This window comes from Esox lucius, chromosome 22 (assembly GCF_011004845.1).
Source record: "Esox lucius isolate fEsoLuc1 chromosome 22, fEsoLuc1.pri, whole genome shotgun sequence".
Classification (NCBI taxonomy): Eukaryota; Metazoa; Chordata; class Actinopteri; order Esociformes; family Esocidae; genus Esox; species Esox lucius.
In genome coordinates, this window is record NC_047590.1 from 16,090,217 (window position 1) to 16,106,175 (window position 15,959).

Consider the following 15,959-nt stretch of genomic DNA (forward strand, 5'->3'; position numbering starts at 1 on the left):
CTTTCACTTTTTGTTTTTATTTGAATTGTTTTGGGCATAAAGGGGGTGCGTATGTAGTGTGCCTCATGCCTGTGATTTAATAAAATAAATGTCTACAAAGAAACGCATTAACTGAAGAACTCAAGGTGTGACACGTTTCATCTTTTCAATTGGAATTCCAATTATTCTCTGAGTTGGATCTAAATGCAACATGCCCCAACCCTGGAAGGCATTCATGTCATGTTCCACTTCCTGAACCCAACCCTAGGCAGCATTCACGTTATATTCCACTTCTTGGGGCCAACCCTGGATGGCATTCCTTTTATATTCCACTTCTTCCTGTTCATGGTCATAAGTGACATTTAGATGTTTGGATTATCACTGGCTGGCATTCGGAGCCAAAATCAATACTTGAAACTAAAGATGTCATTTAGAGTGCTATTCACGGTGGTTCAAGCCTTTTAACCTCTCTTGACCCCAACTGATACTTATTGAACACACCTTAAGTATCTCATTCCTTATTGCATGATTATGTCCATTACAAGGTGGCAAGATCTGGTAAGCATTTCAGTTAGCAGCTTTCACCATCCAGCTATTATGTATGAATGCATTTTGGTATTTTTTGTGTTGTCAGAACATAAAAGCAGAGGCCAGGCTCCTTGCTGTAGGTCAGATGTTTTTGCTTAACTGAGAGACTGACAATGGAGACAAAGGATTGTGCAAGTAAAACATAACTAATTTCAGACACAGTGTGGTAGTACCTTTTCTATTTTATTGATTTTAAATGCATTTATTAATATAGTTACGTACTATAATACAATAATTCTCAATGTATGATTATTTCAGTTTAGCTACAGTAATTTATTTTCTGGCTTGTTGGGGTGGAGTAGACCATGAATGGGTTACAGACGTGTTGTCCATCCCTGTTCTTCATTTCCCTTGAGAGGGGATTCAGCGCTGAGAGGTTATTGTTGAGCTGGTCGGTGTGAGAGCTGTGCGGAAGGTTAAAGTCTAAGTACTCCCAGCAGAGAAGGAGGGGGAACCAGGGATTGTTCTGGACTCAACCTCTTCTCCCTTGCTTTGTCCTCTGGCAGTTTGCGTGGAGGGTTGCTAAGTAACCACCACACCTACTGTTGGCTGAAAAGAGAGAATTGCGGGAGAGAAAGGAAGTACAGGTAAGAGAGAGTCAGAACAAGAGAGACAGACAGAAAAAAAATGGAAGCGAGACACAGACTGACAGAGAAAGTAGGAGACAGGCAGTAGGAGGAACTGCAAGAGATACAGAGGGATGAACTGGAAGTGAAACAACCAACAGAGGGGAGGCAGAAAGCAATTACAGAGTTTTTGGTTTTAAATGGTTAATAATAAGGTTTTAATATAAAAATGTTAGGTCATGGGCCGAGAAAGCATTGCGATTGAAACGTGTTCTGAGCTATGAATGAAACGCCATTACCACAAGTAGGCCAATGATTGAAAAACAGGATATCTGTTTATTGATCTACGAGAAGTTGCTGTAACTTCACCGGTGGGCAATTTCTGAACATTAGGTCTTATGACGTCAACATAGTCATGTTCAAAAGTTGCTAAACAAGGGCCTCTCCAGGACCATTTCTTCACTGGTGAACTGTTGAGGTAGCTTGTGATAAGATGCCATGTCATTGTGACATTGCTGACATGAGCTATGAGGTCGTCTGTCCCCATGCCTCTGTGCCGCGGGACAGTTCCTCGTGTGTGTGTGTTCATATCCTGTGTGTTGTTCTGCTTTGGCCGTCCTCTGCGGTAATCATGTCAATCATATATTGTATGCTCGGTGTTCTCCTAGGCTGGCGATGTGTGATTATGCAACCCAAATGTTTTCAACGGTGTTGCACAATGATTGGAACGCTGGCGTGTTGTCGGGCGAGGGGCAAAGAGGGTATCACATCGGCTCATGTCTTCACTTAACCCGCCTCTCAGCAATATCAGGTGATGGCCCTGTGACCCGAAAGCGGTTGCATGGAGACAATAAATCTGCTCGACGAGTCAGGCTTATTAGAACTCAAAGGTCCCACACTGATTTGTCCAAAGCCTCCTTAATGTGAAAATGTTATTTTTTACCTGAAATTAAAGAAAATGGTATTGTACAAGATGATTACGAAATTGCTAACGCTGTTTGCCTGTTGAACGGAACAACATCCTGTGTGTTTTCTTTAGCCCGGCAGTGCTGGGTACAAAGGACTGAAATGGCGTGGTATGGGGTTCCAGACAACATTAAGTAACCCCGGCCTATAAATAGACGCCATGTCAACAAGACACAACAGACCACGACCGGAGAGCCTGGCTTCAGTGTACAGCCAGCGTGTGTTTCAGTGAGTTTGTGTGTGGCAATAATGGTCTCCTTGGCTGTTTATACCTGCCTTGAAGCTGTTGGAAAGCTGTCGTTTTATTGGCTCATTAAATATCACCTAATGTCTATCTTATATCTCTCCTGTCACTGAGGTGAAAAAACCACAACCTTAAGATGGGAGCCATCCTCATCACGCTCTGTGATGGCGTGGGAAACATCAGAAACACGTTCTGCCTTGCTGTCTCAACCTTACGGCTAATTCATACTTCCACTTAAAAGTGGGTGCGTGGTCACCATTTCTGCATGGATTGCATACATTTGGTTTGTTTCCAGGGTTTTGTGCTGCGACAGCAGGCAGGGCCGGCCCTGGATGATCTGCCACCCTAGGCAAGACAAAAAAATGCCGCGCCCCTCCATTTGCTGCAGCCAATTGTCACGCTGGAGGGAGGCAACCGGCTGTCAAAATGCCGCCTCAAATTCAAGTGCCCCTTGCCTAATGGGAGGGCTGGCCCTGATAGCAGGAATATCGGCTGTTGGCGCACATTATTTATTTTCTTGGTTGTTTCGTCTGTGACTAAATATTAGGTTTATGACAACCTGTTTAATATACTTAGTCTTTATTGTAATGTTTTATAGGATTTTTACAGCCAAATAAACACTTTCCCAAGACAAATAGTTTAAAATAATTCCGATGTGTATGTTTTAACAGGACCAGAAGTCTTCATAAGGATAGCAAAAAATAGAAATACAAATGTGTTACTGGGACATTTTGCCAGTCCCTTGATGACTAAGTTATTTTGCCATAGGGTTAAACTTAAAGTTCGTATTTAGGATCCTATTTGGATTTAGGCCTAAATGTTAGGTTATTGAGGTTAGAGAACATGGATTCTATTTTGTTTTCTTGTCCCCACATGGTGAGTAGTTCATAACTCTGTAATTTTCTTTTGTTAATAGAAAATATATTTGTTCATTTGGCCTTCCCCTGGCCAGTCCACAGTTATAAATGACAGGGGGGTGTAAAATAGTTAAAATATTATAGTCAAAGCTAAATGTTGTCAAAACAAACAAATGACTGCCAGTTACCACCGTGCCCAGATAGCTCTGGTTTAAATCTGCCTTAGACCCTGCACAGACCAGGGCTGGCATTGTGCGCGGGGAAACTCGGGTCCAGTTCTAATATATTATTGGACAATACACGCCAGACAAGGAGAGGTGGTTGTTAAGTGAATAATGGTTGAAAGGATCCCGGCCCCATTGTCTGAAATGAGATTTGCTGCGGTCAGACTATTGATCCTCATGACCCGTGGAGGCAGTCTAAGTGGCCTGTATAGTCTGCGTCCTGATGTCCTCTGGTCAGTTGGTTGTCTCTCACTCGGCTGACGTCCAGCAGAGGGGAAACTAGAGGGAAGAAATACATGGAGCAATTCGGCTCTGACTGATTGGAAGGAGAGCCCCGGGGATGAGCTGGTCTCTGTCACCCCTGCGGTGTTCCTACACTCACTCGGGGACCACAGATGAGCCAACCCTCCCGTGGTTTCTGAGAAATGGTGCAGGAAAAAAATACTCAGACTTCATGACTCACTCCTTCACTACTGCTCTTCCTCTTCTGATTGAGGCAGTGGGAAAAAGGGAACGTTCTATTTTTATCGGTGGGGTTTCAACAGGGTGGCATGAGGACTTGTTTACAGGTTTTTAGTGCCTATCTCCTTGGCTGAGTTTAAAAGTACATGCTGGAAAGAACAACATTGTGGAGGAGCCTCTATGGCCTCCTAGCTCTACATTTAGTTTTTGAGGAAATCCTAAAGGTTTTGTTGAAGGACACATTTTACTGGTTCCTCTAAGAACCTTTCGTAGGACTTCCTAGGGTTAATTGATGAATTAGTCCCCATCCTATTATTTGTATTAATAATTGGAATTACAAAAATTCATCAGTCATTTAGTTGTCTGCTCTCTGGACGTTAGGTTAGTGTCCTGTTCCCATATCTAGAATGAGTGCATGTGTTTAGAGGTGTATGGAGGAGGAGAGATGTGAATGCTAACATGAACAAAATACATGCACAGATAAATAACAATACATGAACACAGCAGTATTTGTTTCAGTCATTGGTTTCTGATTGAAAAAACGATTCACTTTGGACAATGGTTTCATACACATAATCACTTTGTCCGTACCTTAGAGGCCTCTGGGATCTTCACTGAAGGAAGGAGAAAGCAGACTCTGTGACTTGAATCTGGACTTCTCCCCACTCCCACTTGGTACTTGGGCTTTAACCCCCTGTGTTTCTCTCACTGGTGAGCTCAGCACTCACATCTTTCGGTGTTTTTTTTTTTGTAGATGTAGATGCATGTGATCTGCGAAAGAGTGTGAAGCAAAGCATTATCAATTCTACAAACCTTTGTGTTGCTCCTTGTCAATATGTCTGCAGGTCATACGCCTACCCAAATGAGCTGTTCAGTTCTTTGTCATCTAAATGCACCTATCCTTCAACACATTCCTACCTTTTTCAGTAATATGCTCACAATCACATTTCTAGAAAGGGAATCAAAGGTTTCAAACACCATAGCCATTTTTTAGAAATGTCATAAAACAATTTACTTATCAGATCATACAACTATACTTTAAAATTAAGAGCTTTAGGTTTTTCAGGAAATTTCCTCCACATGTTGTCACAAAATTGGAACGTTTTGTTTTGAACAGCCTCAGAGGTTTCCTCAATGGACCCCGTCTTCTATGGGGTTCTTAGAACAATGATTTGGTTCCTTTAATCATCTGTTCCAAAAACCTTCAAATGTTTCATGCTAGTCCCCCACAGCATGTAACTGTGGGGGACAACCTTTCATAGATTTTGTGTGTTGTCTTAAGTTGTCTACCCCTGGCAGCACAATTACACCACCTAAAACTCTCATTGTGCCCAAATGTAACTCGCAATTACAGTGTATTTTGATTCTAAAGGTTGTTTTAGGATCTTGGAAGAATTGCTTGTTAAATCCTTGATAGGTAGGCATGTGTACCTGAAGCCCCAGCTGTTCCTTTGCCCTACAGGGGAACTATATTATGGCCTTTTTATGGTGTCTGGGCTCCTTTCCAATCAGTAGTTCCACCGGTCATGTTTTATTGTCTAACAGCGTGACTTTGGGAAAGTGTGTGGGTAAACACGCAGCCAGTTCGTTATCAAAGCCATGGAAAGAGTGTCACGCCCTACATGTTATGCAAAGGTTTTTCTTGGCTGCCTTGTTTGTGTGTGTGCGCGTACGTGCGTGCGTGCGTGTGCGCGCATGCGCACAGTTCAGTGGTTTCACAGATGAAGTAGACCACTATCAAAGATCTACTTTTGGTGCTGCAGCTACGCTGTGACTCAAAGGTAGATGACAGAAAATAAATGCCACACTTTGACATTCTCTCTCTTTTTTCTCTCTCTCTCTCTCTCTCTCTCTTTCCACCTCTTTATCTTATCCCTCGCACACACGTGTATGGCCGCACATTGCGCCAGCGCGCGCACATGCCCGCGCACGTGTGTGTGTAGGTAGTCGTGCCCCTCCCTGCCGTGGTGTGCCTCCACTCCAGTCACTCCAACGGTCTCATGTGGCCTTTCCTGCCGACCCGTCCCCGTCGTCACCACTCTGAGGGATTGATTCACATGGAATAATTCTATTAGAGACTGGATTAGGCCTGGGACCCGGGAATCCCCGTGAATCCCCACGGCGCTAAGCCTCATTTACTGGCCCTGCTATTGGCCGGCACCGTAACCCTCCCCCTCTTGACAATATCACCGTGGCGACGGCAGCCGGGGAACTGGAGCCTGACTCAGTCGAGGGAGAGCAGTGGGGAGGGCGGGGCCTTCTGTCTAAGTAGTCACCCCTGGTCAGCTATTTGCTTAATAAGCTGTTACACCGATCTGTAAACACCACTCGGCTGGCTCGTTATGTGTGCGTTTGGGATCCAGATCTGTGTGTTGTGTACATGTGGGGACCAGATGTCCCCGCAATGCTGAGTCCCCGTAAAGGTTATTTGTCCGGTCCCCGCTAAAAACAAAATGGGCTTTCTTTCCACCTTAAGCCTTATGTTTAGGGTGAAGTTATAATCGGGTGTAGTGTTAAAATTGGGGTTACTTTTAGGCATTACGGGTCAGGCGTCAGGGTGAGGTTAAGTTTAGGTTAACGGGGCCCCCAAATGGCGCAGCAGTCAGCTGTGTCATTGCAAGACCAGTGTTAAAAACCTGCTCAATGATTACCCCTGAGGTCCCTTTGAAGGGGGTGCAATTAACCAGCACCAAGTGGTTTTGAGGGGTTAGCCAACGAATGTGGTTGCCTTGCCTCAACACGCTCTGTCCATTCAATATGGCAGCTTGGGCTATTGTTACCTTAATAGTGGTAGAAGATCAGAGAACGGTTCCCTCCGTTAGTGGAGCCAGCAGCATGATAAGGACCATGCTTCACAAGACACATCACTCAACATCAACTGTCCTGAGTCCACTGGGAGTTGCTGTGATGAAGCAGGGCCTAAATCACTAATTGGATATTGTGAAACTGGGGATGAAACGGGGTAAAAGTAACAACGTTTTGCTGTTAAGGATTGTGGTATGGATAGGGAACCTGGGTTTCTATGTTTCCGGTCCCCACAAGAAAAAAATTAATGTGTGTTTGTGTGTGTGCAAATCTAAAACTGGCAGCCATTTAGTTCAAACTGGTTCTATCCACACACACAGACAACAACAGCAGGAAGTGTTTGAGACTGGCCTGTGTTTTCTTTAGCCCGGCAGTGCTGGGTACAAAGGACTGAAATGGCGTGGTATGGGGTTCCAGACAACATTAAGTAAGCCCGGCCTATAAATAGACGCCATGTCAACAAGACACAACAGACCACGACCGGAGAGCCTGGCTTCAGTGTACAGCCAGCGTGTGTTTCAGTGAGTTTGTGTGTGGCAATAATGGTCTCTTCGGCTGCTTATACCTGCCTTGAAGCTGTTGATAAGCTGTCGTTTTATTGGCTCATTAAATACCACCTAATGTCTGTCTTATATCTCTCCTGTCACTGAGGTGAAAAAACAACAACCGTAAGATTGAAGCCATCCCCATCACACTCTGTGGAGGCCTGGGAAACATCAGAAACGCGCTCGGCCTCGCTGCCGCCAGGCAGCCCCACACGCTGTTCGTGTCTCACGGGTCAGCGCCTCACGTTTATGGCCTCGAGCTCCTGGCCAGATCAACCTGCACCGTGATGATTATTGATTTATTTTCATGACTCTTATTACTATATTCTGCCGCCAAACGCAATGTGAAAATACCCATGCCCGATACTCTGTTCTGTCAATGAAAGTTAAATAGCCCTTCAATCACCTGTTATCTCCTGGACTGTCACACCACTTTCCTCTGTCTCTCCGGGTTAAATATTAGAGGGATGGCTCCCAGTCAAAACAGGGGCCTCTCTGGTATCAGTCTATGTATAGAGGGGCTGTTGTCCTTGTGCCCCTGGGTAAGTACCGAGGGCTGACTGGGTGGATGCTGCTCCTAACCGGTTCAGACCACCCTAAACCCACCGGTGGGAGACGAGCGACGTTCCTGGCACGGACTAGACGGACGCGTTGACAGAACATGCTTATCCCCGGCTTATCCACCATGAAATGTACAAGGCTTGCACAAGGCTAAGTCACTGTTTCGGATTTATCTTTGCCCAGAGCAAAGCTCAACTTTTAGAAGGAAGTAACAAAAATTAAATATATATATATATTACCATAACCTGTTAATGTATTTGTTGGGGCGGGTGGGGTGGGGGGGGGGGGGGGGGGGGTGAATCACCTGCATACGTATCTGTGATCAATGTACCTTTGAGCAAGGCACTTCACCCTAATCTTTCCAGGGCCATCGTCAGTAATGACTGATCCCTGGCCCTGACCCCACTTTCCAAATGGGTCTCAGTAGGATTTAAGATCTGCACAAAATATATGCCCATAGCTGGTTAATCATACTCCATCTTAGATACCACAGGCATGGTTCTGACATCTTGGCTGAATGCTGCGTCCTGCCATAGAGATCAGGCCCACTGGCCCAAGAGGAGGCGCTATAGTGTTCAACTAAAAGTCAACCATTCCCAACATCTCATTTGGTCTGAAATCACTCCGGCCTCAGTCACACGGACCCTGGACAAACATCATACTATGTATATTCCATCGTTCCATACAGCCGCAGGCTATATGCTCTGCCAATAGGGTTATCTACCAGGTGGTTTACAGCCAAGCTGGGACAGACAGAATTGGCTGTGGGCGTGTGTGTGGGTGGGGGTATGTGGGGCTCTCTGGTAAAGACTCCACTAGAATCCTAAACGGTACGCCGGCTGTTAGCGTTATCAATTCTAAGTTATCAGCGAATGCGTTTGACCTTAATGGCAGCCTGGCTCAAAAGTTTGGAGCACGCGTGCACACGTGCACGCTCACACGTGGCCGCTCGGAGAAGCCTGCGCGTTATTGGTTTCAGGCCTCCGGTGCGCCGTGTGGACTGGCTGTCACTCCGAGGGCGGGCGGGGGTGGGGGGGGTGTTGGGGGGGGGTGGTTGTAACGTGACTCCCGTTCTGTCTGACAGGCCAAGAGGCGTGCGCTGTCAGTGTGCTGCCTGCTCTCTGACAGCTGGCTTCGGCGCTAATAGATAACCACCCATCTCTCCCACAACCCCCTCCCCCACTCCATGTCCTCACACGCAACCAGGGAAAGATGGACAGAAGAAAAGAGAGAGAGAGAGTGAGAGAGAGAGGCAGAGAGAACACTCCCACACATCTGGAGTTTGTCCTTGACACAGGTTGAATGAATTCCTCGGCTCACATCTCTGCACAACTCCCTCCATCGTGTGCCCGCCTCCTCCCTCCCTCCCTCGGCACCCCCCCCCCCCCCCCCTCCAACCTCCAGCCCTTCATCTTCTGTCAGTCCGTCAAACTGTTCCTCCGTGGAATACACCGCGAGTTGCTGAGCCAGAGAGAACAACAGGGGGACGGGGTTTACCTAAAGTTCAGCTGTTATCGGGTTCACCTCTCCGTCTTGGCCTCGCTCGCGGCCCGGCAGCGTCACCGTCTTCATTAGGTCGTTAAGGATTCTACTGCGCTGCCAAAATCACAAGGGTCGGCCCAAATTGCACCGCCGTCTCTCTTTAGTGAACTAGGGCCCCCGTCAAAGTAGGGCACTGAGTAGTGAATACTGAGGGGGGGGTGAGGGAGTGAGGGGGTGGAATACCTCTGGGGGGGGTGAGGGGGTGGAATACCTCAGGGGGAGCGGGGATAACACACGGAAGTGCACTCCATTCTTGGTTTGTGGAAAGGAGAAATCAATGTTTGCAGAGGAACATGTCAGCGGCCGTGGCTCTTCTGGAAACTTCCATAGAATGTGAAATTCCTCACCGCCGTGGTGCATTGCAAGCCGTCACGGAATAAATGGCCCGAGTGGCTGTACGGGCTGTATTGTTCGCCTGCAGGCACGTTGTGTCGGCGCCTGTTCAGACTGTGTCAAAGTCGCAGCTGTTTTAGGGATTGTCAAAGCTGACCTGTCGATATATTTATTATAAACCAGGCGGTTCAAACCAAACCCTGAATCCTGGTTGGTTGAATGCTGTGGTATAGCAGACAGCATACCATAACCTTTTCCAACAGTATTGGTTACAGGATGTTTGTTTTTTTAACTCTAATATTGCTATGATAGCATTAGCGGCCCCACCAAATTGTCTAAATAAGCTTCTTTTTTTTCTTGGTGATTTTACATTGTGGGGTGAGGTCTGGCTGCAAACCGTCCTACATGGGTTTTTTTTCATTTTAGTTATCTAATCAATTAGATGAATCAAACCTTGAAAGCAGGCAAACAATTCTGATGTGCTTTTTCCCCAGACCGGCATCAAACCAAACTTTCCTAGGCAAAACCTTCCTGGACCGCAGTTCATGCAGACCAGACGGCTTTTCGAAATGCCAAAACAATCTCCTCCGTCTCGCTAGCCGCTGTTCCGTGCCACGGGGATGTGGCCTGGAAGTGGAGCCAGCTGAGGCGTAGGCAGTGACGCTCCGTCCTCCGTCAGGCCAGGGTGTGGACGTGCACGCTGGGAACACTGGACGCATTGTGGGAGGAGAGTCGGCTGCTTCGGCTACAGGGGAGCTCAGACGGCACTTTTGTCCACCATACAAGAACAGTGGCTGACTACCAAGGCCACTTGTACAGGAGTGTGATGTTCGGGTTGTTGGTGTTTCGTAGGCTTACTTATTACAGTGGTGGATTTGTCTGTTCAACTCTCTGTGTCTGTGGATAAACTGTTGCTGTAAATCAGCGGCAAGTCCATGTGTATTATTCACTGTTCATTTCTCATTATCTGATAATACAATGAAGCACTTGGGCTAGGGTACCTGTGCATATCGGTAAGGGCACACGACTGTTTTTTAAATGCCGGCATTAAACCTTCTCTGAACTGGCATTTCCTTGGTCTGAAAAGGTTGTTCCGTTTCCTCGTGCTAACCATCCATTTGGATATGGTTGTGAACTTTGTGTTGCCTTTGTGTTTTCTGTCTCTAAATGTTGTCTGCCACTAGTAACCCCTTTGAAATAAGTAATATTCTGATGATTGTGGTTCTTGGAATTGGATCAGCTCCATTCAGCGGTAATCTCAAAGGCATTTAGGAAATATACAGTGAACTCTAAATGTTTGAAGAGAGACATGTTTTTCTGTAATCCAGCACTTTGTATTTCTAATGATAGAGTGACTACATGGTCAGATCCGACAGTTTTTTTTTATCAATGTCATCTAAACCATTTAGAAATGACAGCCTGTTTTGTTCTTAGTCCTCCCATCGTAAGGTAGCAAAAGGATGTTAGCATTATGAACAATAAAGAAGTCATGTTCTTTTCATGTAATTTGCACCCCATAGACATGACCAGATGATGGGTATCTTCTCTGATTATGCTCTGCCAGGCCTGTACTGCAGCCATCTCCAGTTCCTGCTTGTTTAATTTTGATAGGATGATTGACTTGGCCCGTCAATAACCTTTTAACCCTGAACAAATCTTGGTATCTATGGCATTGTGTTCCAGATAATTTCTTTGCTGCTTGATTTAGGCGCTGTCCAATAAATTTAGCTTGACTGACATTTAAACTTCTTATGTTGTCAAATAACAACATTTGGCTCCAAATGTAAACACAAAGCCTAGCATCAAGACAAGACACTGACGACACTTATGCAATTAGAATCATCTTAATTTGATAGGTTAATTTAAACATCCTCACTGTCCAAATAGTCACCTCTATATACTCTAGTATATGAAGCATTGATATTGATAATGGCATTTAGCTGTTTTGTTAATTCCACCGTGAATCTTCAGTCTGTGTTCTGTACCGAGCCCTCTCATGACCTGCTCTTTTCACTCTGTGTATGACTGGCCATTCAGACAGTGCACTCGGGGATGTTGGGGGGGGGGGGGGTGCCTGTGCGTGTGTGCGCTTGGTTTGTACGGTACGTGGATGCCAGTGTTTGTGCTGATCTCTATTTCCTGCTCGTTCTTCTCGGTTTCCCACCTGTGTGTGTGTTTGTGTGTGTGTGAGCGTGCACGGTGGATTAGGCAGGCTGTTATCTTTGCGCTTGCAGGCACTGAGCGAGAGGCAGACCACACTGCTCCCGTTTACACACCTCCTCGACTGTGTCCCCCGCTCCCCCTCCCCTAGACCCCCCCCTCCCCCGCCGCCGCTGCAGTAATTGAAAGCGGAAAGAGCGAGCATGTTGAGAGATGAGCCCTGTGTGGATGGCACACACACAGGTGCGCACACACAACAGAACACACACATGAAAGCGCGCACACACACACACACACACACACACACACACACACACTGAAACGCAAAGTAACACGGTGTGTGTACTGCCACTGTTTTCAGTCCTTCTCAACGGAGCCACTGCTACTCAATTACCTTAGTAAGCAGCCCTCTTTAGCTCCTTTGTCCCAATGAATCCAGGATGCAAAAACCCACCGAACACCAACAGTGTTGAAATAACAAGCGTCCTCTCTGCTCGCCTGCATACTTATGAGTTTGAGCCCGATGATTCATGAAGCGGCACGCATCGTTTTCCCTCCATTTCCAACCTGCCAACGTGTCGTTGTGCGGTTACAGCCTGACTTACAGGCTGCCGTTGAAGAAAAGAATTGCGTCAGCAATTGGCCTTTCGAGAACATTACTTACTGGTGGCTCCCACTGAAAACAGGAACACTATGCTGGCTCCTTCCCAGTCCTGCAGATAGGATCACCCTGTCGGAGCTGACCGGAGTCTGTCGTCCTGAAACACTGATGGGTTTGTCTGAGTTCTGCAGCTGGCTCACATTCTGCTTGACACCCACATGGTGTAAACAGTTTCAAGCTCTCAGCACCCGTTCTTTGGTGTGTGTGTGTGTGTGTGTGTGTGTTAGCTTTTCAACAAAACACACACACAGACTATCTCTAACGGTTTCTATATAAGTGCATGTCTCAAACTCGGTGTCTGTTTTCTGTGGCTGTCAGCGGCTCTCAGGCCTGGTGGGAAACACAGTGCCTGAATGCAGAGCTGTGACGAAGAAAGAAGAGGGGGAGGACAGTGTGTTGCTGTGCCAAGGGTGAAGGAGGAGGGGGAGGATAGTGTGTAGATGTGTCAGGGGTTAAGGTGAAAGGAAGGGGGAGAGGGAGACAGTGTAGATGTGTCAGGGGTTAAGGTGAAGGAGGAGGGGGAGGACAGTGTGTAGATGTGTCAGGGGTTAAGGTGAGAGAGGAGGGGAGGACAGTGTGTAGATGTGTTAGGGGTGGAGGAGAATGAGGACAGTGTGTAGATGTGTTAGGGGTGGAGGAGAATGAGGACAGTGTGTAGATCTGTTAGGGGTGGAGGAGAATGAGGACAGTGTGTAGATGTGTTAGGGGTGGAGGAGAATGAGGACAGTGTGTAGATGTGTTAGGGGTGAAGGAGAATGAGGACAGTGTGTAGATGTGTTAGGGGTGGAGGAGAATGAGGACAGTGTGTAGATGTGTTAGGGGTGGAGGAGAATGAGGACAGTGTGTAGATGTGTTAGGGGTGGAGGAGAATGAGGACAGTGTGTAGATGTGTTAGGGGTGGAGGAGAATGAGGACAGTGTGTAGATGTGTCAGGGGTGGAGGAGAATGAGGACAGTGTGTAGATGTGTTAGGGGTGGAGGAGAATGAGGACAGTGTGTAGATGTGTCAGGGGTTAAGGTGAAGGAGGAGGGGGAGGACAGTGTGTAGATGTGTCAGGGGTTAAGGTGAGAGAGGAGGGGAGGACAGTGTGTAAATGTGTTAGGGGTGGAGGAGAATGAGGACAGTGTGTAGATGTGTTGGGGTGGAGGAGAATGAGGACAGTGTGTAGATGTGTTAGGGGTGGAGGAGAATGAGGACAGTGTGTAGATGTTTTAGGGGTGGAGGTGAAAGAGGAGGAGGGGATGGTGGGCTGGTTAACAGAGCACTAGGTTCAGCCATTGTTTGGGACCTACAATGTACCAGCTTTGTATTCATGTGCGTGTGCATCTGTAAATTAGCCAGAGAAGGGAATCTAGACATCTACAATCACATCTACAATACTAGCTAGCATTGATCATGAGGGTACTGCTAATTCTTGGTGGCACTGATCAAAAGCTTCTAAATGATTCAGGGTAGAACACCGTCTACATGTAAAACAGGCCTGACTTCGGATGAATATCCTCAAGCTGCCATAACGACGACGAATGTTAATAGAATGCAGGGTTATGTTTGAACCTGTGTGTGTGTGTGTGTGTGTGCCCATAACCGTGGCAATCCAAAGTCCCCACAGACATACTAAAACCTGAAAAATCGGTGTTAGGAAAATGTTGATATTCAGGTTAGGGGTTAGATTTTGGTGTAAATGCACATGCCTGGTCATAGTGTTTGAATTGGGGTTTTGGTTTGTGCATTATAGGTTAGGGTTAGACAAGGGGGGTAGGTGTATTTTAGGCATACGGGTGAGGTTTTTCAGGTTAAGGTTAGTTCATAGACAATGTGGATTTCGGGGTGTCACCACAGCGATTCAATAACAGAGTGGATGTGCGTGAACACGAAGGCATCTGCTGTATGGGGATATGGTCTCCTTTCACCTCTGTAGCCACCACACTCCGCACCGCAGGTTTCTCCCGAAGATAGGTGAGGCAACCGGCTTCCTGGTTCAGCGCACTCACATCTCCAAAACACCCTGCAACGCACAAACAGGAAAGGCATTATCACAGCTCGTCTCTTTCCTTCTTACATAACTCACTGCCTCACTTACTCTCAGACCGAGAAGTACGGAAATGTTAATACACACACAAACGTGCGCGCACTTCCCTCTACGGTTTAGGTCAAATCAGGACGGCCTCTTTGTGTTGCCATGGGTTGCAATGCCAAAGAAAGCTCTTTCTAGAGATGGCGCTACAGAGAGGGTGTGTTAGTATCTTTTCATGCTAAAACTCCTACCATTGAAGGGAGGCAGTAATTAGTCCTATTCTGCTGTTGGGAATGGATTTAGGCTGCCCAAGGAAAGGTTGTCTTAGTTCTTCAAATGAATCAAAGCTTACATGGATGAAAGTAAGGACGACGTGGGCTCTGTGGAGTTTTGAATGCATTACGGGGGAAGGGGGGTGATGCTTGTTGATAACTGAAGACCACATCTTCAGAAGACGAAAGGTTTGCGTGGAACGTTGGGCTGGTACTGTAATTTGGGGAGTGGTTCAGGTTTTCTGGCATCGTTAAGTTAATGTCAACCAAGCCAATGAAGCTCGGTTGAATTTGAGTTTTGAGAGAGCGAGAGACACAGACCGAGAGAAAAGAAAATGGAGATAGAGAGACAGCGCGGACTGGAGTGAAGCGAAAGCATGCAAGTCATAACCTGCCATTACAAGCAGGGGGAGCTCATGTACCTCTTTGCTTAGCTACTCGCACACACCGACAGCCCCATCCACTGCTCCCTTCAGCGCAGCGGTCTCTACCGCCCGCCTTTCTCTCGTCCTCTGTCTCTCATTCTCTCGCTCTCTCTTTCCGGCTTTCATCTCTCGCAACGCTAGAGCGAGGGAGCGTGACTATCAGACAGGTGTGCGTTTGTGTGCGCGTTACTGTGTGTTCGTGCGTGTGCATGTTTACATGTTTGTTGGGCCGTCTCTTGAGGAGCGGAGAAGATGGCTGGGAGCTGTGTGAGTGTGTGGGTGTGTGTGTGTGTTTTGCTCTGTGGTTAGTGTCGGGTGCCCAACCACGGAGTATAGCGTGCTCTCAACAGGGTGACTTCAGTACAACACAGCAGGGAGGCAGTGTGCGTGCGTGCGCGTACGTGTTCCCTCTGGGTCAGCAGAGTATGGCATAGGCCATCCCAGTTCACTGACAAAGCCCACATCTTTTCTCCTTTTTTTCCCTCCTCTCCTTCCCTCACTCCGCTTCACGGATCAATAAACCCATGATGAGAGGAAAGTGGAGCTGTGGAGTAGGAATAAGACGTCCTTAGCCATCCTCCAGCTTTCTCCTTCACCCTTCTCTCTTTCTCTCCCTCTGTTTCCCTCTTTCCGTCCTTCTTCCTGTGACCCCTCCATCCGTCTCTCTCCCTCCCTCTCTATTCTACCTCGGTCTTCCAGACCCCCCCCCCCCGGTCTGTTTTCTCCGATCTGCATCCCGGGAACGGCAAAATGAT

General features: G+C 47.1%; 1 long non-coding RNA gene across 2 annotated transcripts; it reads right to left on the reverse strand.

The window, feature by feature from the left end:
• Positions 1-729: 729 nt before the first annotated feature.
• Positions 730-12,913, reverse strand: LOC105019688. Of its 2 annotated transcripts, XR_002195937.3 has the most exons (4): positions 12,227-12,913; positions 6,667-6,832; positions 4,478-4,657; positions 730-1,116 (listed from the first exon to the last, which is right to left on the reverse strand). It is a non-coding gene; the product is annotated as an uncharacterized LOC105019688 (long non-coding RNA). The 2 variants fall into 2 exon arrangements; XR_828665.4 differs by lacking the exon at positions 6,667-6,832 and having other exon boundaries at positions 12,227-12,809.
• Positions 12,914-15,959: the final 3,046 nt, after the last annotated feature.